The sequence below is a fragment of the Penaeus chinensis genome, chromosome 6 (assembly GCF_019202785.1).
Source record: "Penaeus chinensis breed Huanghai No. 1 chromosome 6, ASM1920278v2, whole genome shotgun sequence".
Classification (NCBI taxonomy): domain Eukaryota; kingdom Metazoa; phylum Arthropoda; class Malacostraca; order Decapoda; family Penaeidae; genus Penaeus; species Penaeus chinensis.
This window is the reverse complement of record NC_061824.1, coordinates 28,569,633-28,597,105: the sequence shown is the minus strand read 5'-3', so window position 1 is coordinate 28,597,105 and position 27,473 is coordinate 28,569,633. Positions and strand designations below refer to the sequence as shown.

The 27,473-nt window shown below is 34.7% G+C and overlaps 8 non-coding genes across 8 annotated transcripts; 7 read left to right on the top strand and 1 right to left on the bottom strand.

Moving 5' to 3' along the window:
- The first annotated feature begins 3,797 nt into the window (after nucleotides 1-3,797).
- On the top strand, nucleotides 3,798-3,869 carry Trnam-cau. Its single transcript has one exon. It is a non-coding gene; the product is annotated as a tRNA-Met (tRNA).
- A 405-nt stretch (nucleotides 3,870-4,274) lies between these two features.
- On the bottom strand, nucleotides 4,275-4,346 carry Trnam-cau. The gene has a single exon. It is a non-coding gene; the product is annotated as a tRNA-Met (tRNA).
- Nucleotides 4,347-4,904: 558 nt separating this feature from the next.
- Nucleotides 4,905-4,976, top strand: Trnam-cau. Its single transcript has one exon. It is a non-coding gene; the product is annotated as a tRNA-Met (tRNA).
- Nucleotides 4,977-5,643: 667 nt separating this feature from the next.
- On the top strand, nucleotides 5,644-5,715 carry Trnam-cau. Its single transcript has one exon. It is a non-coding gene; the product is annotated as a tRNA-Met (tRNA).
- Nucleotides 5,716-8,603: 2,888 nt separating this feature from the next.
- Trnam-cau lies at nucleotides 8,604-8,675 on the top strand. Its single transcript has one exon. It is a non-coding gene; the product is annotated as a tRNA-Met (tRNA).
- A 13,675-nt stretch (nucleotides 8,676-22,350) lies between these two features.
- Nucleotides 22,351-22,422, top strand: Trnam-cau. Its single transcript has one exon. It is a non-coding gene; the product is annotated as a tRNA-Met (tRNA).
- A 3,067-nt stretch (nucleotides 22,423-25,489) lies between these two features.
- On the top strand, nucleotides 25,490-25,561 carry Trnam-cau. Its single transcript has one exon. It is a non-coding gene; the product is annotated as a tRNA-Met (tRNA).
- Nucleotides 25,562-27,209: 1,648 nt separating this feature from the next.
- On the top strand, nucleotides 27,210-27,281 carry Trnam-cau. Its single transcript has one exon. It is a non-coding gene; the product is annotated as a tRNA-Met (tRNA).
- Nucleotides 27,282-27,473: the final 192 nt, after the last annotated feature.

The window sequence follows — 27,473 nt, the reverse complement described above, 5'->3', positions numbered from 1 at the left end:
ATAGATTTGAATGCCTCTGAAGACATTGCTTTGCCTAATCTCACTCTTTCTTCTATCTCCATCTAACTGAATCTTCACTAAGTCTTCTTGTGCCACTTTTGTTTTGTCATAGAATATATGCATAAAGGATCGTTAGGTACAGTGATTTGCTTAACAAAATGTAGAAGATTAGTTTTTGGTATTCCCTTTTGAATCTTGCCTATCATTGTGATTATTTTCCTCTTGGGGTTTTAGTTAAGCCTGTGTGTGTGTGTATCTGTACGTGCGTGCGTTTGTGTTGCTATGTGTAGATGGGTGTAAACTTTTGAGCAAAAGTCAGACTACAATCGCGCAGTTTTTTTCATAATATGGCAATTAAAAAAAAGTATTCTATATTGTGTAATTACGTGAAAATGGCCTGAGTATTTTTTTTTTTTCTGAACACAGAATGTATACTTCATACCAAAATTTAAAAAAATCTAATATAAATTGTCTTTCTCTTTAAGGTTACACAAATTTATTTTAGTTATTTTAGTTGCCCCTTGAAGTCGAGTTTAGAGCTTTATATGAAATGTATATATAAAAACAATTATTACTTGTTTAGACCAAAACCAAGAGGACATGACAAAGGAAGAGAAACAGATGGAGACAACAATTAAAAATAATGGTAAATACGATACTAATATTGACAATACGTCACGAAACTTTCTACCGTCATAACATGGTCACCGGGTTTTCCTTCTACCCGTATTTGTTGTCACCCTTCCTCTTCCTCGCTCCTCGTCTCTCCTTTACTTGGGATACGCTGAATGTCGCATTATTTATAGACAAATTGGAGAGGCACTTGTCATGTTGTATGTGTAGTCGGACTTTTGCTCGTGTGTTAGGTAGTATTTTAGTGTTAATAAAACTTAAAGTAAAGTTAAAAGTATATAAAACATCATTATCGCTTCTGCTGATACAGGTGTTATGTGCTTCAATCACACAAAGTAAAGTAAAAAGCACATGAAATTCATCAATATGGGTTTGCTGATAGAGGTGTTATGTGCTGCACTCTCACTAACAAACTCCTTTTGCTTGTACTAGAACATAACGTTAAAAGGACTCAAGCATTCTAAGCTACAAGCAGCTCAGCGAAGCATGAATGTGGAATTTTGAATGAATATGGTCACTGTGAAAACATGACAAGAACGATAATGATAATAATATAAGTAATGGTAATATGATGTATATCTCAGTCTCTCTATATAGAACGAACACACACACTCACACTCACACGTGTACACAATTACCTGTTATTGTCCCTTTTTACAGCTCGTCGAACTCGATTGGAAGTTTAAGGTGTCAAGTCGAACTTGAATTGAAATTGGTGGAATTGGTTCGAACTTGAATCGAAGTTTGAGTTATTAGGTTGAACTTGAATTAAGTTTGGGGTATCAAGTCGAACTTGAGTTGAAGTATGGGATATCAGGTCGACCTTGGTTTGAAGTTTGGAGTACCAGGTCGAACTTGAATTGAGGTTGGTGGTATCGGGTCGAACTTAAATTGAAGTTTAGGATATCAGGTCGAACTTAAATTGAAGTTTAGGATATCAGGTCCAACTTGAATTGAAGTTGGTGGTGTAACGGGTCGAACTTGAATTGAATACACTTAAGGATAAATAACTATACAAGTAAATATATATATATATATAAACCGACAAACCCAGGCGCACCAGTACCAAAATGTAACAATCCTCAAATCTAACCGTATCCCCAAAAGTACCGGTACACCCAGACAGACGTACCCAGTATCTGAATCTTTGCACTTCATCTCCCTCGGGTCCGCGTGGCTGGAGAAACTCTAAGCCACGTCTCTCCAACTGCTTCTAATGTTTCCTTTCTTTGCTTTTTTCCTTTGCTTTTTGATTGTTCTGTGTTCTTGTTGCGAGTTTGTTTTTATATATATATTTTTTTTTCGGGGGGGGGGGTTATGATTTTTGTTTCGAGATTATGGATTTATTTTTTTGTTGTTAGATGACACAAGTTCTCTCCCCCCCAACATTTTTTTTTTTTATTTTTTTTTATTATTATTCTCATGGCAACTCTTCTCCGACACCTCTCTTGTCCTCTTGTTTCCGTCTCTGTTTCTGCTTTATCTGTCTGTCTTTTGTGTTTGTCTGTTTGTCTTTCTGTGTTTGTCTGTGTCACTCAATTTCTGAGTTGCCCTTCTATCTAACTGCTTCTGTCTTTCTCTTTCTATCAGTCCGTTTATATGCTTTTATCCCACTCTCTATTCTCACTTTTTTAAATATTTACCCCCCCCCCCCTCTCTCTCTCTCTCTCCCTCTCTCTCTCTCTCTCTCTCTCTCTCTCTCTCTCTCTCTCTCTCTCTCTCTCATTCTCTCTCTCTCTCTCATTCTCTCTCTCTCTCTCATTCTCTCTCTCTCTCTCTCATTCTCTCTATCTATCTATCTATCTATCTATCTATCTAACTCTCTCTCTCTCTCTCTCTCTCTCTCTCATTCTCTCTCTCTCTCTCATTCTCTCTCTCTCTCTCTCTCTCACTCTCTCTCTCTCTCTCTCTCTCTCTCTCTCTCTCTCTCTCTCTCTCTCTCTCTCTCTCTCTCATTCTCTCTCTCTCTCTCTCATTCTCTCTCTCTCTCTCATTCTCTCTCTCTCTCTCTCTCTCTCTCTCGGTTGGTCTTTCTGCCCGTCTCTCTTTAATCCTTCCTTTTCCTCTTACCATCTTTTGCTCCCCATCCCTCTTTCACATGCAGTCTCCCTCCCTCTTATCTCTCTCACTTTCTCTCCAATTGCCTCCCTTCCCTCTCTTTCTCTTTCCCCATTTTTGTCACTGCCTTGTCCCCCGCCCTCCCTCCTCCCATCTCGCCAAAATTGCCCCTTATACATAAAGGTTTACAAAAGTTGCCATTTCCATTTTTGACATACCTTTATTACCCCTTGTGAAGAAAATGACATTCAGGAGTATTCCTATACAGCTGTGTAGATTTGAAGTACGGTTAACAAATCCCTATCTTTCGAGGCACATCTTGAATTTGCAGGTTTCTTTAGAGTTATCATCGTGAACACTGTAATCAGGGACGATACAAAATCTGACGGTTATAGATAATAAACACTAGATAAAGATATATTATAATCGTCTAATACTAAGGAATATAGACATCATAACAACAAGTAAACTTTGGTAAATAACGATTATACACACATAGATACATATATAATATATATTTATATATAAATATATATGCTACGCATATATATGTATATATAAATATATATGCTATGCATATATATATGTAAATATAAATATATATGTTGCGTATATATATAGTATATATGCATATGAATATATATGTATATGTTTAAATATATGTATATCTATGTATGTACGTATGTATGTACTGAATCAGCAGAATGCATATATATATGTACGCACGCACGCGCACACGTACACACATACACACGTAATCACACATACACACACGTACACACACACACATACACACACGTACACACACGTACACACACACATACACACACATACACACACACATACACACATATTTATAAATTGCATATACATTTATAAATACATATAAATATGTATATGTATGTATAATATGTATATAATTGACATATAGATAAATATAAATATAATCTATTTACGTATCTTGTAGTTGCTTACATTCTCTCTTACACACACACATACAAAGATGTTTGTGTGTATTACACAAATCCCCCCCCCATAAAAAAAAAAATATATATATCCTCACAATCAGCAACCGGTAAAGCCATTACTTCTCAGCCATGAAAGACAGCAGAGTGGCGCAGTGGAAGCGTGCTGGGCCCATAACCCAGAGGTCCGTGGATCGAAACCACGCTCTGCTAGAACTCATAGTATTCCTGCACAGCTGTGAAGTACTTTTAACAAATCTCTATTTTCGAGGCACTTCCTGAATCTACAGGTTTCTTTAGAGTTATCATCGTAAACACTGTAATCAGGGACGATACAAAATCTGACGGATATAGAACATGAACACTAGATAAAGATATATTATAATCGTCTAATACTAAGTAATATAGACATCATAACGACAAGTAACTTAGGTAGGAACAATATAAGATGTTAAATAAAATAAAATTCTCACCTAGCACCTTCATGCAATATAATGAATAGAAGCATTCCTCATATTGAAGCAGTTTTTTCTTTTTATTTACACACGTTTTGGGTGAGTTTCCATATTTTTTTTGGGCAAAGACTGCCCTTTTAAAATGTAAATAAAAGAATAATTCTAGCAGAGCGTGGTTTCGATCCACGGACCTCTGGGTTATGGGCCCAGCACGCTTCCACTGCGCCACTCTGCTGCCTTTCATGATTGAGAAGTAATATCTCTACCTGTTGTTGTTTGTGATTTTTTATTTTTTTTGTGTGTGTGTGTGTGGGGGGGGGGGGGGGACTTTGGTAAATAACGATTATACACACATAAATACATATACATAATATATATATCTATATATAAATATATCTGTTATGTATATATATGTATATGTAAATATATATGCGCACACGCACACAAACACACACACACACACACACACACACACACATAATCACACACACACACACCCGTACACACATAAACAGACACGTACACACATATTTATAAATTGCATATACATTTATATATACATATAAACATGTATATGTATATATATGTATATAATTGACATATAGATAAATATATATAATCTACTTACGTCTCTCGTATTTGTTTACTTTCTCTCTTACACACACACACAAATACACAGATGTTTGTGTGTATTTATAATTTTTGATTACCAACCCCCCCCCCCCCAAAAAAAAAAAAAAAAATCCTCACAATCAGCAACCGGTAAAGTTATTACTTCTCAGCCATGAAAGACAGCAGAGTGGCGCAGTGGAAGCGTGCTGGGCCCATAACCCAGAGGTCCGTGGATCGAAACCACGCTCTGCTAGAACTCATAGTATTCCTGCACAGCTGTGAAGTACGTTTACCAAATCTCTGTTTTCGAGGCACATCCTGAATCTACAGGTTTCTTTAAAGTTATCATCGTAAACACTGTAATCAGGGACGATTCAAAATCTGATGGATATAGAACAAAGACACTAGATAAAGATATATTATAATCGTCTAATACTAAGGAATATAGACATCATAACGACAAGTAACTTGTGTAGGAACAATCAAAGATGCTGTCAAATAAAATAATCTCACCTAGCACCTTCATGCAATATGATATATAGGAACATTCCTCATATTGAAGCAATATTTTCTTTACACGAGTTTTGAGAGATTTTTTTTTGTTGGCAAAGACTGTCATTTTGAAATGAAAAAAAAAAAAAAACAATAATTCTAGCAGAGCGTGGTTTCGATCCACGGACCTCTGGGTTATGGGCCCAGCACGCTTCCACTGCGCCACTCTGCTCTGTCATTCATGATTGAGAAGTATTGTCTCTACCTGATGCGGTTTTTGATTTTTTTTTTGGGGGGGAGGGGGAGAAACTTTGGTAAATAACGACTATACACATACATACCAAAGCTTCTCCCCCCCCCCAAAAAAAAAAAAAAAAAAATCACAATCAGCAACAGGTAAAAGACATTACTTCTCAATCATGAAAGACAGCAGAGTGGCGCAGTGGAAGCGTGCTGGGCCCATAACCCAGAGGTCCGTGGATCGAAACCACGCTCTGCTAGAACTCATAATATTCCTGTACAGCTGTGTAGATTTGAAGTACATTCAAGACGATTCTTGAGTGAGTTTCCAAATTATTTTTTTGTGGGCAAAGACTGCCTTTTTGAAATGAAAATAAAATAAAACAATAATTCTAGCAGAGCGTGGTTATTGGCCCAGCACGCTTCCACTGCGCCACTCTGCTCTGTCTTTCATGATTGAGAAGTAATGTCTTTTACCTGTTGCTGAGTGTGAATTTTTTTATTTTTTTTTTATTTTTTATGGGGAGAAGCTTTGGTAAATAGCGATTATACACACATGCATATATATGTATATATATGTATATATAATACATGTATATAATATATATGTATAATATATGTGTATCTATAAATATATGTTTGTATATAGTTATCTATAAATATATGTTGCTTATATATATATGTATCTATAAATAGGTTGTTTATATATATGTATATATATAGTATATATATGTATATGAATATATATGTATATATCTATATATGCTTGTATCTGTATGTCCGTATGTATTAAATCAGCAGAATACATATATATATATATATATATATATATATATATATATGCACGCACGCGCACACGCTTACACACACGTAAACACATGCACACACACACACACACGTAAACACACACACACACACACACACACACACACACACACACACACACACACACACACACACACACACGTGTAAACACACACACACGCACGTAAACGCACACACCCGCACGCACCCGCACGCATACACACATACATATGTATGCACAAACACGTACACATACGCAGACACGTACACACGTACACACAGATATACTCAGACACGTACACACACAAATACATATGTGTACACGTACACACATATTTATAAATTACATATATATTTATATATGTACATGCATATATACATATATATGTATATATGTATATAATTGACATAATATACAAAAAAAAAAAAAAAAAAAAAAAAAAAAAAAAAAAAAAAAAAAAAAAAAAAAATCTCACAAACAGCAACCGGTAAAGACATTACTTCTCAATCATGAAAGACAGAGCAGAATGGCGCACGCTCAATTGTGTAGATTTGAGGTATGTTTAACACGAGTTTTGAAGTTTCCACATTTTGTTGGCAAAAACTGTCGTTTTGAAAATAAAATAAAATAATTCTAGCAGAGCGTGGTTTCGATCCACGGACCTCTGGGTTATGGGCCCAGCACGCTTCCACTGCGCCACTCTGCTCTGTCTTTCATGATTGAGAAGTAATGTCTTTACCGGTTGCTGTTTGTGAGATTTTTTTATTTATTATTTATTTTTTTTGGGGGGGGACGGGGTGTTGGTAATTAACGATTATAAATAACGATTATAAATACACACACAAACATTATATTATATATTATGTCAATTATATACATATATACATATATATGTATATATATGCTGTTTGTGATTTTTTTTGGGGGGAGGGAGGGAGGGGGGGGGTTTGGTAAATAACGATTATACACATACATACATGCATATATATATATATAATTTATATAAGTTGTATATATATGTACATATAAATATATGTTGTGTATATATAGTATATCTGTATATGAATATATGTATATGTATAAATATCTATATATGCATGTATCTATGTATGTACGAATGTATTGAATCAGCAGAATACATATATATACACACACACACACATACACAGACACGTACACACATACACACATTTATAAATTGCATATATATTCATATATATATAAACATGTGTATGTATATAGAATATGTATATAATTGATATGTATATAAATAAATATATATATATATCTGCTTATATATCTCGTAGTTGCTTATTTTCTCACACATACATACTCAGATGTTTGTGTGTGTATTTATAATCGTTAAATACCAAACCTCCCCCCCCCAAAAAAAAAAAAAAAAAAAAAAAAAAAAATATCCTCACAAACAGCAACCCGTAAAGACATCACTTCTCAACCATGTAAGACAGAGCAGAGTGGCGCAGTGGAAGCGTGCTGGGCCCATAACCCAGAGGTCCGTGGATCGAAAACACGCTCTGCTAGAACTCATAGTACTTCAATATAACTGTAGATTTGAAGTACGTTTAACACAAGTTTTGAATGAGTTTCCACAATTTTTTTTTCTTTTTTTTTGTGGGCAAAGACTACCTTTTTGAAAATAAAATAAAATAAGATAATCCTAGCAGAGCGTGGTTTCGATCCACGGACCTCTGGGTTATGGGCCCAGCACGCTTCCACTGCGCCACTCTGCTCTGTCTCTCATAGACGAAAAGTAATGTCTTTAGCTGTTGCTGTTTGTGATTTTTTTTATTTTTTTATTATTTTTTTTTTATTGGGGGGAGGGGGGAGAAGCTTTGGTAAATAACTATTATACACATACATATATACATGCATATATATATTTGTAAGTTGTATATATAAATATATATGTTGTGTATATATATGTATATATAAATATATATGTTGTATATATATGTATATATATAGTATACATGTATATGAATATATATGTATATGTATAAATATCTATATATGCATGTATCTATGCATGTACGTATGTTTTGAATCAGCAGAATACATATATGCACGCACGCACGCACACGTACACACATACACACATTTATATATATATATATAAACGTGTATGTATATATAATATGTATATAATTGACATATAAATATATATATAATCTATTCACATATCGTAGTTATTTATTTTCTCTCACACATACATACTCAGATGTTTGTGTGCGTAATTATAATCGTTAACTACCAAACTCCCCCCCCCAAAAAAAAAAAAAAAAAAAAAAAAAAAAATCACATTTCTTCTCAACCATGAAAGACAGCAGAGTGGCGCAGTGGAAGCGTGCTGGGCCCATAACCCAGAGGTCCGTGGATCGAAACCACGCTCTGCTAGAACTAGTATTCCTGTACAGCTGTGATGTACGTTTAACATTTCCCTATTTATCGAGGCACATCCAATACAAAATGTGACGGCTGTAGAAAATAAACACACTAAGTACAAATAAATTAATGATAGTCTAATTTTAATAAATATAGGAATCACAAAGACAGGCACATTAGGCAGGGACACAATAAAGATGATAATAAAAATTAACACCTAGTACTTCCACGCAAGAAAACAGTGAACCAAGGGAACACGTGGTCACAATATCGTATTACATGTTATAAAAGAGATGTCATAAAAAAAAGAATGTATTTTATTTATTTACGTTTTTTTTATTATTATTTTTTTATTTAATTTATTTATTTTGTTTTACCAAACTCGAGAAGGCTTAATCCGCTTAGCAAACTGAGTTATTTAAATGTTTTGTTTCAGTTTGATTAGAAAATACGTTTTTTAAAACATTCTATTCATATTTTCTTTATTCATTTGTTAATTTCCCAAATTTCAAAGAGTAAATACAAATTTGCCGCTTTTCAGGAACATTCCTCGTATTGAAGCAGTATTTCCTTCTCCACATTTACATGAGTTTTGAGTGAGTTTCCACTTAGTAGTCCTGTGGGAAAGGTTGCCTTTTTTAAATGAAAAAAAATATTAATAAAATTTCTAGCAGAGCGTGGTTTCGATCCACGGACCTCTGGGTTATGGGCCCAGCACGCTTCCACTGCGCCACTCTGCTCTGTCTATTATGATGTAATTGAGAAGTAATGTGGTAACCTGTTACTGTTAGGATTTTTTAAGGGGCAGTGATATATTATAATGAAAATTATGGCATAATAATGAAAAAATATCGATGGATTCATAATGACACAAACCTTATTGATAAACAGCTAGGTAAATTAATAACAGCAAACATATATTCTTATCTTTCTTTATCTATAAGAGTTGTGGTAAACAACCATTACAAACACACACACGTGTGTTTGTGTATATATATACATATATTTCACACATGTATTTTTTTATATTTTTTTTTAACAGCCATTCAGTCCATTGCAGGACATAGGCCTCTCTCGTTCACAATTGATATGTTATTTGGCGATTCCAACCTTGCCTGATTGGGTCTGCGTGCTAACGTAACACCTGTGCCACGGCGGCGACTTCCCCTACGACACTTGCGTTTGACCTCAAGGCGATATGTCGTTTTCTCGACGTGAGATCAACCTCGAGCCAGCAGTCGGAGTGCAGGCATTTTACGACTGCTGCGACTGGGAATTGAACTCCCAGTCGCTGGACCATCGCGGCAGTCACACACATGTATATATATATTTGTATATATATAACATATTTATATATGAATATATAGTAATATATATATGTATATATATTACACTTATACATGTATGTGTATATATATATTTATGTATGAATATATTTGTATATATATGATGTTGTATTGATATATATATGTATGTATGTGTAGTTATGTCTGTTATATAATATTCAGTCATGAAACTTGATGAAAATAAAATCAACATATAAAATTACGTTATATCTTAATGAATCAAATATTGTCAATCAAAATGGCGATCATTATATAAGCAATTAATTATCTAACATGTCAAGGTTGATCAATGAATTAGATATTACTCAAAAGAATTACGATTACCAGAGAAGCAAATAGTTGAAGTGAAGTAAACATGCTCAGTGAGTTAAATATTATACTAAAAGAATAATCATAAGAAAAACAAATAGTTAATTATAACAAACCCAAATTAAGTTGTATTTCTATGTGGATAAATGAATCAAACACCAAGCAAGTAAAAGTAATAATCATGATAAAAGCAAATACTTGACGGACAAAAAAATCAGTCTTACGCTCCGTCGAAAAACAACACGACTCATTACTGGTTACACACTTCCGCTGAGCTATCAATCTTAGAAAACCTAAATATCTAATTACACTTATAAACTAACCAATCTGTTTTTATTAACTGCTATGGAAAATATATATCTAACACAATATTGATGTCTAGGACATTTATGTGTTTTAACCATTAACACAATAGTGCCAGAACAATATCACTTTATTTATTGATTTATTTATTTTTTTACTTGCCACCCGAGCTGATTTATTGTTCCCAGACTGATACACTACGATCTTTATTGCGATCGATTAGAACCGCCTGGCGTTTCGCACTCGAGATTTCTTTTCTGCTTCCGTTGGTCCATCACGTGGTGTCAACCTCTGCCACATGATGTCACCACTTTGAGTCATCGTGCGCTTCTGTGTTTTTGTATCAACGTCTTGTCCTGTAGAACATATTATTTTGTATGGAATCCGCTTCGAATCCTCGCGATCTTATTTTGCTTGTTTAGTTCAGCCATTCATATAGCATCCGCTTCGCCCTCGTGTTGTTCGCGTAATGATGACTAAGCCTTCGAGTGTCTACGACACGCCCGCACACATATTTATACATATAAATTTATATATATATACATATATATGTACACATGTATATGTATATATATGTTTATATCTAATCGACATGTATTATACGTATCTCTCAGTTGCTGTGTGTGTGTGTGTGTGTGTGTGTGTGTGTGTGTGTGTGTGTGTGTGTGTGTGTGTGTGTGTGTGTGTGTGTGTTAATTATCAAAACTTCTTCCCCCCCTCCCCCCGAAAAAAATACAGCAACAGGTAAAGACATTTTTTCGCAGTTACTTAATAGACGACAGAGCAGAGTGGCGCAGAGGAAGCGTGCTGGGCCCATAACCCAGAGGTCCGTGGATCGAAACCACGCTCTGCTAGAATTTGACATGCGGTAATCAGATCCCCATTTTTCGAGGCACATTGTGAATTTACACGCTTCGTAAGAGTTATCCTCTTACACTAATCAGGGATGATACAGAATCTGACAGCTCTAGCACATAAACACTATAAGTTAAAAATATGATAATATTCTAATACTGATTAATACAGGTATCATAAAGACAGGTAAATTAGGTAGGGAAACAATAACGGTGATGGTAAATTAAAAAAATCACACTTAGCACTTTCACGCAAGAACACATAGAATCATGGTAAAACACAGGAACTGCGATCGCAATGTACGTATTTTTTTTTATGAAACTCGAGCTTAATGCACTAAGGTAACTAATGTAACAAATTAATAAACAGATAGGTATACATCCGAGCAGGAGACTAGACTAGTTACAGTGTTCTAGCCAAAAGTGTTATGACTAGCCCCCCCCCCCCCTTAAAAAATAAAAATAAAGAATATGAAATAAAAAGATGAATATGGTGGTAAAAAATAATAAGAAAAAACAAGGGCATGCAAAAGGAATATTCCACTGTTCTATGTCTTTCTGAACTATAAATGCCTGTAATTTCAGATTGTAAGATTTACTATTTATTCGAGGTCAGTGATTTTGGTACCATTTGAAGCCAATTCAAAGTTCAATAAATTATTTTCATTAGAAAATATTTTAGCTGTTTTGTCGATAAAATTGTTTCCAAAATAGCCGCTTAGCTTTTCACTTTACCTTATCCAAAAAATATTGTCGGTAAAGATTGCCTCCTTGAAATAAAAATATAATAAAATAAAATTTCTAGCAGAGCGTGCTTTCGATCCACGGACCTCTGGGTTATGGGCCCAGCACGCTTCCACTGCGCCACTCTGCTCAGTCTTGTATAGTTGAGAAGTAATGTCTTTACCTGTTGCTGTTTGTTATTTTATTAATAATATTATTATCATTATTATTATTTTTTTTTTTTTTTTTGGGGGGGGGGGAAACTTCGGTAAATAACGATTACACACACACACCCATATGAATGTGTATATATAGATATATATGTTGTGTACATATGTATATATATAAATATGTATACGTATACATATATATGTATATATGTATATAAGCGTGTATCTGTATGTATTGAATCAGCAGAATACATATATATGCACACACACAAACACACAAACACACGCGCGCGCGCGCGCGTAAACACATGTGTACACACACACACACACGCGCGCGCGTAAACACATGTACACACACACACACACACACACACACACGCGCGCGCGTAAATACATGTACACACACACACATACACACACACACACACACACGTAAAAACACGCGTAAACACATGCACACACACACACACACACACACAAACATGCGTACACACATGCGTACACACATGCGTACACACGTGGGTACACATACACACACGCGCACACACATACACACACACCCATAAACATATATTTATAAATTACGTATACATACAAACATGTATGTATATACACACACACACACTCAAGTACACACACACACACACAAGTACATATACACATGTACACATATACACACGTACACATACACACACGCGTACACATACACACACGCGTACACATACACACACGCGTACACATACACATACGTACACATACACACAAACGTACACATACACGCGCGCGATACATAGACACATTTATACATATGTATTTATATATATATGTACTTAGTCATATATATGATATATATATAATATATAATCGACATGTATCATCTACTTCTCTTTGCTGCTTACCTTCTCCCTCACATTGTGTGTGTATGTAAACGTCAATTACCAAAGCCCCCCCCCCCCCCCCCCCCTAGAAAAAAGCAATACTTCATAATTGCATTATATAAAATAATAAAAGACAGCAGAGTGGCGCAGCGGGAGCGTGCTGGGCCCATAACCCAGAGGTCCATGGATCGAAACCACGCTCTGCTAAAACCTATATTACTCCTGTACATCTGTATAAATTTGAGGACGGTTATCAAATCCCTATTTTTTCGAGGCACATCCTGAATTTATAGGTTTCTTTAAAGTTATCATCGTACACACTGTAACCAGGGATAATATAAAATCTGACCGCTATAGAACATAAGCACACTAATTAAAAGTATAATAATTGTGTAATACTGATCAATTTGGGCATCATAAAAAGACTCAGATTATGTGAGGAAACAAAAAAAGTGATGGTAAATGAAAACACGGGTACTATATCCTCCCATTCTTCCATATGATATAAATGTTCTTTCTGTCCCATCACCTCTACGGTGTTTGTCCAACTACTTGGCGCCATTTTTTTACGTTTTCGAGCTTTGTCCCAGAAGCATCAGTTTGTATGTATAATGAAATTATCAAGGAATGATTTTCTCGGGCTACCTCGAGCATGCTTGCCTTCAATTTTACCACTTAGTCTAAGGTTTTCTAATGTGCCTTTACGGAATGCATGTCCGAGGAATTTGAGTTGTACTCAATTTCAGAAGCTCTCTTCATTGGACACTCAGTCGGTGTAAAGGGTTCACAGCACTTTTCTGCTTCCCTGTCAGCATCAAAAAGATTTTGGAGTTCATTTATAGATGTTATGAGAACTGTATCATTTGCATAAAGAAGGTTTTTGATCATGCAATCATTGATAACGATTCCCTCCTGACGATCTTCAATCTCCTTCAATCTTATCAGAAACTTCGCTTGATGGAGAGCCAGTTAGTTTTTTCCATCGGATAGGCAGACTACTGCAAGTTGATCTTGGCAGACTGATTGAAATCCTTGTCATCTATCCGGATATTTGCGAGGATTTTGAACAATTCTAAGTGCAAGACCTTATCAAAACCTTTTTGATAGTCAATGAAAACCAGGTAGATGTTTTGCTGGTGTTCTATTGGTCTCTCGGCAAACATTTTCATGACAAAGCTAGCATTCCTAGTACCTTTATCCCTCATAAACCCAAACTTGGTCTCTTATTTTGGGTTGTCATCTTTTGACCCGCATTAAATTGATCTTCAGTAAGATTTTAGAAATATACATTACATCAAGTGAGTATTGTGAGCACTCAAGTGCACCCGGGACCCTTGTAGGGCTATGAATACTGATTTCATAATTTTCATAAATCTCATTTAGGATGTTCCAGTTGAGATCAATACCTTTCTCTCTTAAGTTCCTGAGCATTTTGATGTATACACCATTAGGATTTAATTTGCTGTAGAGACCAACGCACTTATAAATTGGATCTTCTGGCTTTGTTTATCGTCAAAAAGTTCTTGAACATACTCTTCCCAGCGAGAATTGACATCCTCGGTCTCGTGGAGAATGTGGCCGTCTGATGCTTTGATGCAATTTTAAAAGAAAAAGGATCGTTGACCAGTGGTCTTTTTTATCCTTTAAAATGTCTCTTTGAGATTACATTTCTCTTAAAGCTACTTTTCTTTGGCTTTCTTATATTTTTGCAAAGATTGTTTACTGTCACGGTGTTTAGTTACGTGTTCAGTGTTTGAGCTCTGGGTGGAACCGGCCTGATGATGGCTTCTTTTAGTCAGGATTGTCTTAGCAGCGTCTTGTCCTGTAGACCGTATTTAGTGTATGGAATCCGCTTCGAATCCTCGCGGTGTTTTATTTTTAGCGTTTTGTCCCAGCTTGTTTCACCCATTCATATAGCATCCGCTTCGCCCTCGTGTTGTTCGTGTAATGATGACTGAGCCTTCGAGTGTCTACGACACATACGCACTCACAAATATATATATACATGTACATATACATTTATATATGTACATACATGTAAATAGATATATATTGCATTTATTTGTATATATATGAATAATCGACATATATATTATCTGCTTATGTATCTATCTTTCAGTTATTTTCTCTCTGTCACAGATACATCCACAGGTGAGTGTGTGTATGTATCATCGTTAATTACCAAAGTTTCCTCCCCCTCCCCCCTTAAAAAAAAAAAAAAAAAAAAAAAATCCTCACAAACAGTAACAACAGAGCAGAGTGGCGCTGTGGAAGCGTGCTGGGCCCATAACCCAGAGGTCCGTGGATCGAAACCACGCTCTGCTAGAACTTATTAGTCCTATACAGCTGTGTAGATTAGAAATACGGATAACAAATTTATATTTTTCGAGGCATATCCTAAACAGATTTCTTTATAGTTATCATCGGACACACTGTAATCAGGGACGATACAAAATCTGACGGGTATAGAACATAAACTCACCAAGTAATATATTAATAATAATCTAATACTAATCAACATAGGTATCATGAAGACAGACAAATTAGGTAGGGAAACAATAAAGATGATGGTAAATGAAGAATTCACTCCTAGCAATAACACAGTGAACCAGGGAAAAACATGATCTCAATATTATTGCATGTCACATTAATAATACATCCCATGTGCTTATCTTTGCTTGAAAATCTCGGAATGTACACTTTTTTAATCAAACTCGAGAAAGCTTAATGCACAAACGTAAGTAATGTAGCAAATAGATAAATAGGTATACATCCTCCCCCATAAAAAAAAATAAAAAAAATATGCCCATGAAGATGAATACGGTAGTAAAAAAAAAAAAGGGGGGGGGGGGAACTGTTCCACTGTCCTGGATCTTTCTGAACTATAAAAGGCCATAACTTCAGATTGCAAGTTTTACTATCTATGCGAGGTCGGTGATTTCGGTGCCATTTTGAAGCCAATTAAATGTTCTGTATGTTTTCTTTGAGTTTCTTATGAAAATATTTTAGGTAATTTGTCTGTTTTCAAAAAAACTTCATCTTGTGGGCAAAGATTGCCTTCTTAAAATAATAAAATAATAAAAGTCCTAGCAGAGCGTGGTTTCGATCCACGGACCTCTGGGTTATGGGCCCAGCACGCTTCCACTGCGCCACTCTGCTCTATCTTCAATCTTCTATGAAGTAAATGATAAGTTATGTCTTTACCTGTTGCTGTTAGTTTTGTTTTTCTATTTTATATGTATGTTTATAAATGTATATATGTGTGGTTATATGTATGTATATGTTATGTAATTATGTATGTATGTGTATGTATGTATGTATGTTTGTTTTGAATCAGCAGAATACATATATGCACACACATACACAGTGACAAACACACGTACGCACGCACGCCCTCGCACACGCACGTACGCACGTCGCACGCCCTCGCACACGCACGTACGCACGCCCTCGCACACGCACGCGCACGTGTAAGCGCACACACTCGAACGCACACGCACACACACTGACATATTTATATATACACAAATGCATATATACATACATATATATATATATTTACATACGTACCTATCCTTCAGTTGCTTTCTCTCTAACCCACAGGTGTAGGTGTGTATGTGTTCGTTATCCCAACTGCCCTGGATTTGTGTTCTGTCCCTTGTATTTTTTTTGTTTATGAGTTTTGTTACAGATTGCTTCAACAAGTGCTCAACCAGCAAGGATTCTATCAGTAGCCTTAGTGACCGATCCTGATTTCCCCATTCCTTAAATTGGCGGGAAAATGTTTTTTTCTTTTTAATACAGTTGACATCGATACAGTTGTTATTGTTATTGATGTTATGATTGTTAAATTGTTATCAAAATCTCGATAACATTTAATCCTATGAAATAATGCAAAGGACCCTTTCCAAAAGTCGAGGAAAAGGGTAAACAGGTGAGATAGGTAAGATTAATAACTGACTCCTTGGTGACTAAGCACTTGGACGAATGAGAGGATATCACAGTGCCCGTGTTTTCCCATGCTTTAATGTGTTATTGCGTGTGAAGTGTGAACTTTTCATACACCACCATCTTTATGATGCCTGTATTGATCAGTATTAGACTATTATTAATATATATTTTATATTTCAAAGAAACCTATAAAATCAGGATAGGGATTTGTTAACCGCACTTCATATCTACACAACTGTATAGGATTAATATGAGTTCTAGCAGAGCGTGGTTTCGCTTCACGCACCTCTGGGTTATGGGGCCAGCACGCTTCCACTGCGCCACTCTGCTCTGTCTTTCAAGATTGAGAAGTAATGTCTTTTCCTGGTGCTGTTTGTGAAGATTTTCTCTCCTTTTTTTATATGTATATATATGTGGTTTATTTGTATGTATATATATACCTTATGTATGTATGTATATGTATGTATTGAATCAACAGAAAACGTATATGCACACAGACATACACGCACGCACAGACACACGCACACTTACGCGCACGCACGCAAAATTACGCACACTCACACTTACGCACGCAAGCGCGAGCACACACACACAATGACATATTTATACGTATTCATTTATATATACATGTAGACATGCGTTTCCATATATACATACATATTTACATATATAGTATATATAATCTAAATATATGTATCTACATACGTACCTATCTCTCAGGTGCTTACTTTCTCTCTTTCTCATACATAGCCACAGGTTTGGGTGTGTGTAACCGCCCCGGATTTTTATTCTGTACCCTGTAGTTTTCTTTGTGAATTTTGTTTCATTTGGCTTCACTTGCTCAGCAAGCAAGGCGACTATCAGTATATATTTTATATTTCAAAGAAACCTGTAAATTCAGGATAGGGATTTATTGTTATTGCTTCCCTACCTAATTTGCCTGTATTGATCAGTATTAGGCTATTATTAATATATATTTTATATTTCAAAGAAACCTGTAAAATAGGAATTTGTTAACCGTACTTGAAATCTACACAGCTGTATAGGATTAATAGGAGTTCTAGCAGAGCGTGGTTTCGATCCACGGACCTCTGGGTTATGGGCCCAGCACGCTTCCACTGCGCCACTCAGCTCTGTCTTCTATAATGTAGATGAGAAGTAATGTCTTTACCTGGTGATGTTTTTGAAAATATATTTTTTTTATGGGGGGGGGGGGGGCGTTGGTAATTAACAATTATACATACACAATGTCTTTACTGGCTGCTGTTTGAGGGTTTATTTCTTTCTTTTTATATGTACATATATATGTGGTTTTACATGTGTATGTATTTGTATATTATGTAATTATGTATGTTTGTATATGCGTATACATTTATATATACACACATGCATATATACATATATAAACATATACATATATATATAGTATATATAATCGAAATATATATATCTACATACGTACCTATATTTCAGTTGCTTGTTTTCTCTCTCACATATATACACCCACAGGTGTGGGTGTGTATGTGTAATCGTTAACCCAACCGCACCGGATTTCTTTTCTGCCCCCTACCGTGTTTTTTTGTGAATTTTGCTACCTATGGATGGGTTCACATGTGCTCAACCAGTAAGGAGTCTATCAGTAGGCTCTAGTGACCGAGCCTGATATCCCAATTCCTTGAATTGGCGAGAAAATGTTTTTCTTTTTAATACAGTTGGCATCAATACTGTTATTATTGTTATTGATGTTATGATTATTAAATAGTTATTAAAATCTCGATAACATTTAAGACAATAAAATAATGCAAAGGACCCTTTCAAAAAAGGCGAGAAAAATGGTAAACAGGTGAGATAGGTAAGACTAATAACTGACTACTTGGTGACTAAGCACTTGGACGAATGAGAGGAGATCACAGTGCCCGTGTTTTCGAATGATTGAATGTGTTATTGCGTGTGAAGTGTGAATTTTTTATATACCATCATCTTGTTTCCCTACCTAATTTACCTTTCTTTATGATGCTTGTATTGATCAGTAATAGACTATTATTAACATATATTTTATATTTCAACGAAAGCTGTAAAATCAGGATAGGGATTTGTTAACCGTACTTGATATCTACACAGCTGTATAGGATTAATATGAGTTCTAGCAGAGCGTGGTTTCGATCCACGGACCTCTGGGTTATGGGCCCAGCACGCTTCCACTGCGCCACTCTGCTGTCTTCTATAATGTAAATGAGAAGTAATGTCTTTTACATACACACAATGTCATTACCCGCTGCTGTTTGAGATAATTTTCTTCCCTTTTTTATATGTTTATATATGTGGTTATATGTATATATATGGTTACATGTATGTATATATATGTGGTTATATGTATGTATATATATATGTGGTTATATGTATGTATATATATGCTATGTAATTATGTTTGCATGTATGTATATGTATGTATTGAATCAACAGAAAACATACCCACACGCACACACACACACACACGGGCACACACACGCACGCACAGACGCACACACACGCGCATACATACACACAATGTCTCTACCCGCTGCTGTTTTAGAGATTTTTCTCCCTTTTTTATATGTATATATGTGGTTATATGTATGTTAATATGTGGTTATATGTATGTATATATATGTGGTTATATGTATGTATATATGTGGTTATATGTATGTATATATATGTGGTTATATATGTATATATGTGGTTATACGTATGTATATATATGTGGTTATATGTATGTATATATATGTTATGCAATTATCTATGTATAAATGTTATGCAATTATGTATGCATGTATGTATATATACGTTATGCAATTATGTATGCATGTATGTATATGTATGTATTGAATCAACAAAAAACATATACACACACGCACGCACAGACGCATACGCACGCACAGACGCACACGCACGCACAGACGTACGCACATGCGCACACACAGACGCACGCATACTTACGCGCACGCACACACGCATGCGCGAGCTCACACACATAATGACATTTATACATATACGTATTACATTTATATATACATGTAGACATGCATATTCATATATATACATACATATACATAGTATATATAACCGAAGTGCTTTCTCCCTTTCTCACATATACCCATAAGTGTGGGTGTGTGTGTAATCGTTAACCCAACCGCCCCTGATTTGTATTCTGTCCCCTGTAGTTTTCTTTGTGAATTTTGTTACATACAGATGGCTTCATATGTGCTCAACCAGCAAGGAGTCTGTCAGCATATATTTTAGATACTATCAGTATATATTCTATATTTCAAAGAAACCTGTAAAATCGGGATAGAGATATGTTAACCGTATTTGAAATCTACACAGCTGTATAGGATTAATATGAGTTCTAGCAGAGCGTGGTTTCGATCCACGGACCTCTGGGTTATGGGCCCAGCACGCTTCCACTGCGCCACTCTGCTCTGTCTTCCATATTGCAGTCTTTACATGGTGCTGTTGTGATTTTTTTTTTTTTTTTTTTTTTAGGGGGGGGGGGGGGTTGTAATTAACAATTATACATACACACGATGTCTTTACATGCTGCTGTTTGAGTTTTTTTTTCTTTCCTTTTTTATATGTACATATATATGTGGTTTTATATATGTATATATTTATATGTTATTTACTTATGTATGTATATATATGTACTTATGTATGTATATATATGTACGTATGTATTTACGTATACATTTATATGTACATATATATAGTATATATAATCGAAATATATATATATATATATATTTACATACGTACCTATCTCTCAGTTGCTTGCTTTCTCTCTCACATATACACACCCACAGGTGTGGGTGTGTATGTGTAATCGTTAACCCAACCGCCCCGGATTTCTGTTCTGTCCCCTGTAGTTGTTGTGAATTTTGTTACATATAGAGGGATTCACATGTGCTCAACCAGCAAGGAGTCTATCAGTATATATTTTATAATTCAAAGAAATCAGGATAGGGGGTGAGGGGTTTGGTAATTAACAATCATACATATAATTAGTGAATTATAATTAAACTTTCCATATGTGGCCATGCTCTCGTTAAGAGAATAACAAAGATAATTAGAGATATTACTCTCCTTTTCCAAGGGCTCGCACCCCCTTTGGTTAAGAACCACTTCTTTAGTGTGTTTATAGCCGTCAGATTTTGTATTGCCCCAGAATACAATGTGTATGAGCATAAATGTAAAGAAACCTGTAAATTTAGGATATGCCTCGAAAAAATAAGAATTTGTTAACAAATTTACACGGCTGGATAGGAGTTTCAGCAGAATGTGGTTGCGATCCACGGAAATAATGTCTGCCTGTTGCTGTTTTTTAGAAATATTTAAGGGGACACACACATATATATATATATATATATATATATATATTTTATATACACATATGTATTCATACCCACATATACATACAAATATCTGTATATTTATATGTGAATATATATATATATATATATATATATATATATGGATATATATGTATATGAATATACATGAATATATATGAATACATCTAATGCATGTAAATATATATGAATGTGTGTATATACATATAAGTATATGTATAGAATATATATGTGTACATAGACAAGTATATGTATAGAACATATATGTTTACATATATAAATGTATGTATAAAATATATGTGTACATATATGTATATGTAATTTAGTAATATCATTTAATATGTTATATTTAATATATATGTGCTTGTATATGTGTGTATATGTATGTATTGAATCTGTAAAATACATATATATGCACACATATACACAAGTACACATATTTATACATATACATTTATATATACAGACATGTATAATATAAATATATATATTATCGACATATGTATTATACTTACGTATGTATCTTTCAGTTGCTTACTTTCTTATACACAAATAGAGCCACAGGTGTATGTGTATGTATAATCGTTAATTACCAAACCTTCCCCCCCAAAAAAAAAAAGAAAAAAAAAAAAAAAAAAAAAATCCTCACAAACATTAACAGGTTAAAGACATAACTACTCTATTACATTATGGAAGTCAGAGCAGAGTGGCGCAGTGGAAGCGTGCTGGGCCCATAACCCAGAGGTCCGTGGATCATATGGAAGTCAGAGCAGAGTGGCGCAGTGGAAGCGTGCTGGGCCCATAACCCAGAGGTCCGTGGATCGAAACCACGCTCTGCTAGAACACATATTATTCCTAAACAGCTGTATATATTACAAATACAGTAATCAAATCCCAAATTTTCGAGGCACATCATCGTACACACTGGAATCAGGGACCATACAAAATCTGACGGCTATAGAACTTAAACAAACTGAATGAAAATTTATTAATACTCTACTACTGATCAAAAAAGGCATCATTAAGACAAGCAAATTAGGTAAGGAAACAATAAAAAATTCACACCTAGCACATTCATGCAATAACACAGTGAATCATGGGAAAACAGGGGCAATATGTTATCCTCTCATTCTTGGCACCTTGCTTTACATTGTCGAGCTTTGTCCCAGATGCATCGAAGTGTTTATATATTGAACTTGTCAAGGAATGTTTTTTTATCGGTCTACCTCAAGCTTGCTTGACTTCACTTTTACCGATTAGGCTAATCCTTTCTACTGTGCCCGTGTTTCCCTATGATTGGACGTGTTATTGCGTGAAGTGTGATTTTTTCATATACCATCATCTTTATTGTTTCCCTACCTAATTCGCCTACGTACCCATCTCTCAGGTACTTACTTTCTCTCTTCCTCACACATACCCACAGGTGTGGGTGTGTTTGTATGTAATCGTTAACCCAACCGCCCCTGATTTGTATTCTGTCCCCTGTAGTTTTCTTTGTGAATTTTGTTACATACAGATGGCTTCATATGTGCTCAACCAGCAAGGAGTCTGTCAGTATATATTTTATATACTATCAGTATATATTCTATATTTCAAAGAAACCTGTAAAATCGGCATAGGGATATGCTAACCGTACTTGAAATCTAGACAGTTGTATAGGATCAATATGAGTTCTAGCAGAGCGTGGTTTCGATTCACGGACCTCTGGGTTATGGGCCCAGAGCCATTGGAAAAGGAGAGTAATATCTTTAACTATCTTTGTTATTCTATTAACGGGAGCATGGTCACATAATGGAAAGTTTAATTATAATGCCACTAATACATACTCATTAAAAAGACTCGCAAAACATACAATTTTCTTACAGATGCAAGAGAGACGTGGAGGGAAGGACAAATTCCTAAAAGGGGGTGTGGTAGTTTAAATAAAAAAATATTAATAGTCTTATCCTTATCACTCTAGGCATCATAAAGACGAAGGTGAAGGTAAATGAAAAATTCACACCTGCACCTGCATACAATAACACAGTGAACCAAGGGAAAAATAGTTGCTATGTCCTACTTGTAGTCCATCCCAAAAAAGGACATACATATGAAGATGGATACAGTAGTAAAAACAATAAAAATAAAAAATAAAAAATAATAATAGCAAAGGACTGCAAATGGGACTTTTCCACTCCCCCGGATCTTGCTTGAATATAAATGCCCATTGCCCAATTACAAGCTTTACTATCCATGCGGGATCAGTGATTTTGATGCCATTTTGAATGAAGCCTGAAAACTAACTGTTTTGTTTCAGTTTTATTAGAAATGATGTTAATAGTTTTCACAGATTAGCATATTTATTCACATTGAGTTTCCACTAAGTAGTTTCGTGGATAAAGATTGCCTTTTTGAAATAAAAATACAATAAGATAAAAGCTCTCGCAGAATGTGATTTCGTTCCATGGATCTCTGGATTATGGGCCCAGCACGCTTCCACTGAGCAACTCTGCTTTGTCTCCTATAATGTAATTGTGAAGTAATGTCTTACCTGTTGCTGAATATTTGGTAAATAACGATTATACACATAAATCATATACACATATGCATATAACCATATATATACAAATATATATGTTTATATATGAATATCTATGTATATATGAATATATGTGTATATATGTAATGTATCTATGTAAGTATATATATGTATATGTATATATGTATATGTATATATGTATATATGTATGTGTATATATTATATATATTATATATATTAGTTGTATAATGAAATATATGTATGTATGTACGGAATCAGCAGAATACATATATATGTACACATACACACACTCGCACGCACACATATTTATACATAGACATTTCTATATATAGATATATACATATATATTGTCTATTTACGTATCTGTCAGTTGCTCACTCTCTTTCTCTCATACACAATTACACCCGAAAGAAAATCCTCACAAACAGCACCAGGTAAAGAAATTACTTCTCAATTATATAATAGAAGACAACAGAGTGGGTCAGTGAAAGCGTGCTGGGCCCATAACCCAGAGGTCCGTGGATCGAAACCACGCTCTGATAGAACTCAGATTAAGCTGTGTAGATTTCAAGCACGGTTAACAAATCCCTATTCTGATTTTACAGGTTTCTTTGAAACATAAGTATATTAATGGTCTAATAATGATCAATACAGGCATCACAAATAAAGGTAAATTAGGTAGGGAAACAATAATGATGGTATATGAAAAATTCACACTTCACGCAATAACACGGGCACTACGATATCCTCTCATTCGTCCAAGTGCTTAATCACCAAGGAGTCAGTTATTAGTCTTACCAATCTCACCTGTTTACCTTTTCCCTCGACTTTTGGAAAGGGTCCTTTGCATAATATCATTGTCTTAAATGTTATCCAGATGTTAATAACAATTAAATAAATCATAACATCAATAACAATAATGCCATCTATATATAACAAAATTAACAAAAAACTTCAGGGGACAGGACAGAAATCCAGGGCGGTTGGGTTAACGATTAAACACATACCCAAAGTTGCGGGTGTGTATGTGTGAGAGAAAGTAAGCAACTGAGAGATAGATATGTATGTAGATATATATTCGACTATATGTACTATATGATATATGTGTATTTGCATGTGTATACATAATTGTATACGTATATGCATGTGTATACATAATTGTATACGTATATGCATACATATTTAATTACATAACATATATACATACATATATAAAACCACACATATATACGTGCATATAAAAAAAAAAAAACAGCAGCAGGTAAAGACACTGTGTATGTATAATTGTTAATTACCCCCCCCCCCCCCCAAGAAAATCTTCACAAACCAGGTAAAGACATTACTTTTCATATACATTATAGAAGACAGAGCAGAGTGGCGCAGTGGAAGCGTGCTGGGCCCATAACCCAGAGGTCCGTGGATCGAAACCACGCTCTGCTAGAACTCATATTAATCCTATACAGCTGTGTAGATATGAAGTGCGGTTAACAAATCCCTATCCTGATTTTACAGGTTTCTTTGAAATATGAAATCTTCAGCGTTCAGTTTTTCACATACCATCATCTTTATTGTTTCCCTACCTAATTTACCTGTCTTTATGATGCCTGTATTGATCAGTATTAGACTATTACTAATATCTGGCCTCTGGGTTATGGGCCCAGCACGCTTCCACTGCGCCACTCTGCTTTGTCTTCTATAACGTATATGAAATGGAGTGTCTTTACCAGGTGCTGTTTGTGAAGATTTTCTTGTGTGTGGGTGTGGTTAGTAATTAACAATCACACACACACACCTCTGGGTGTGTTTGTGTATGAGAGAAAGAGCGTAAGCAACTTACAGATGCGTAAATAGATAATATATATATGTCGTATATATGTATACATATAAATATATATATATATATATATATATATAAATATGTGTGTACATACATATATTCTGCTGATTCAGTACATACATATTAAATTATACAACCAATATATATACATATATACATATATACACATTTATATATATACATATATATACATATATAGTTAGATACATTACATATACACATATTCATATATACATAGATATTCGTAAATAAATTCCTCCACGCCTGTCTTGCATCTGTAAAGAAAATACCCTCCCAGATTTTAAAGAACATTGTATGTTTTGTTGTCTTTTTCATGAGTATGTATTAGTGGCATTATAATTAAACTTTCCATTATGTGATATTTCTCTCCTTATCCAATGGCTCGTGCCCCCATTGGTTAGGAACCACTGCTTTAGTGTGTTTATGTTCTATAGCCGTCAGATTTTGTATTGCCCCAGAATACAGTGTGTATGATCATAAAAGTAAAGAAACCTTTAAATTTAGGATTTGTCTCGAAAAATTGGAAGTTGTTAACAAATATACACGGCTACATATGAGTTTTAGCAGAACGTGGTTTCGATCCACGGAAATAATGTCTTTCTGTTGCCGTTTGTGAGAAATATTTAAGGGGACACACACATATATTATATATACGCATATATGTATTCATACCCATATATATATACAAATATCTGGATATATGTATCTATATATATGTATATGAATATACATGATTATATATGAATATATATGTATATGAATATACATGAATATATATGTATACATCTAATGCATGTAAATATATATGAATGTGTATATATAAGTATATGTATAGAACATATATGTGTACATATATAAATATGTGTGTACATATGTATATATGTATATTAGTTATATTTGATATATATGTGCTTGTATATGTGTATATTTATGTATTGAATCAGCAAAATACACATATATAAATGCACAAACATACACAAGTACTAATAAACATATACATTTATATGTTATTTGTATATGTATATGTATATATATTATCGACATATATATTATACTTACGTATGTATCTTTCAGTTGTTTACTTTCTTATACACAAACACACCCACAGTTGTATATGTATGTATAATCATTAATCACCAAACCTCCCCCCCCCCCCCCCCCCCCCCCGAAAAAATCCTCACAAAATTAGGAGGTAAAGTCATAACCACTCTATTACATTATAGAAGACAGAGCAGAGTGGCGCAGTGGAAGCGTGCTGGGCCCATAACCCAGAGGTCCGTGGATCGAAACCACGCTCTGCTAGAACTCATATTATTCCTAAACAGCTGTATAGATTTCAAATACAGTAATCAAATCCCAAATTTTCGAGGCACATCATCGTACACACTGGAATCAGGGACGATACAAAATCTGACGGCTATAGAACAAACTGAATGAGATTATATTCATAATACTCTACTATTGATCAATATAGGTATCATAAAGACAAGCAAA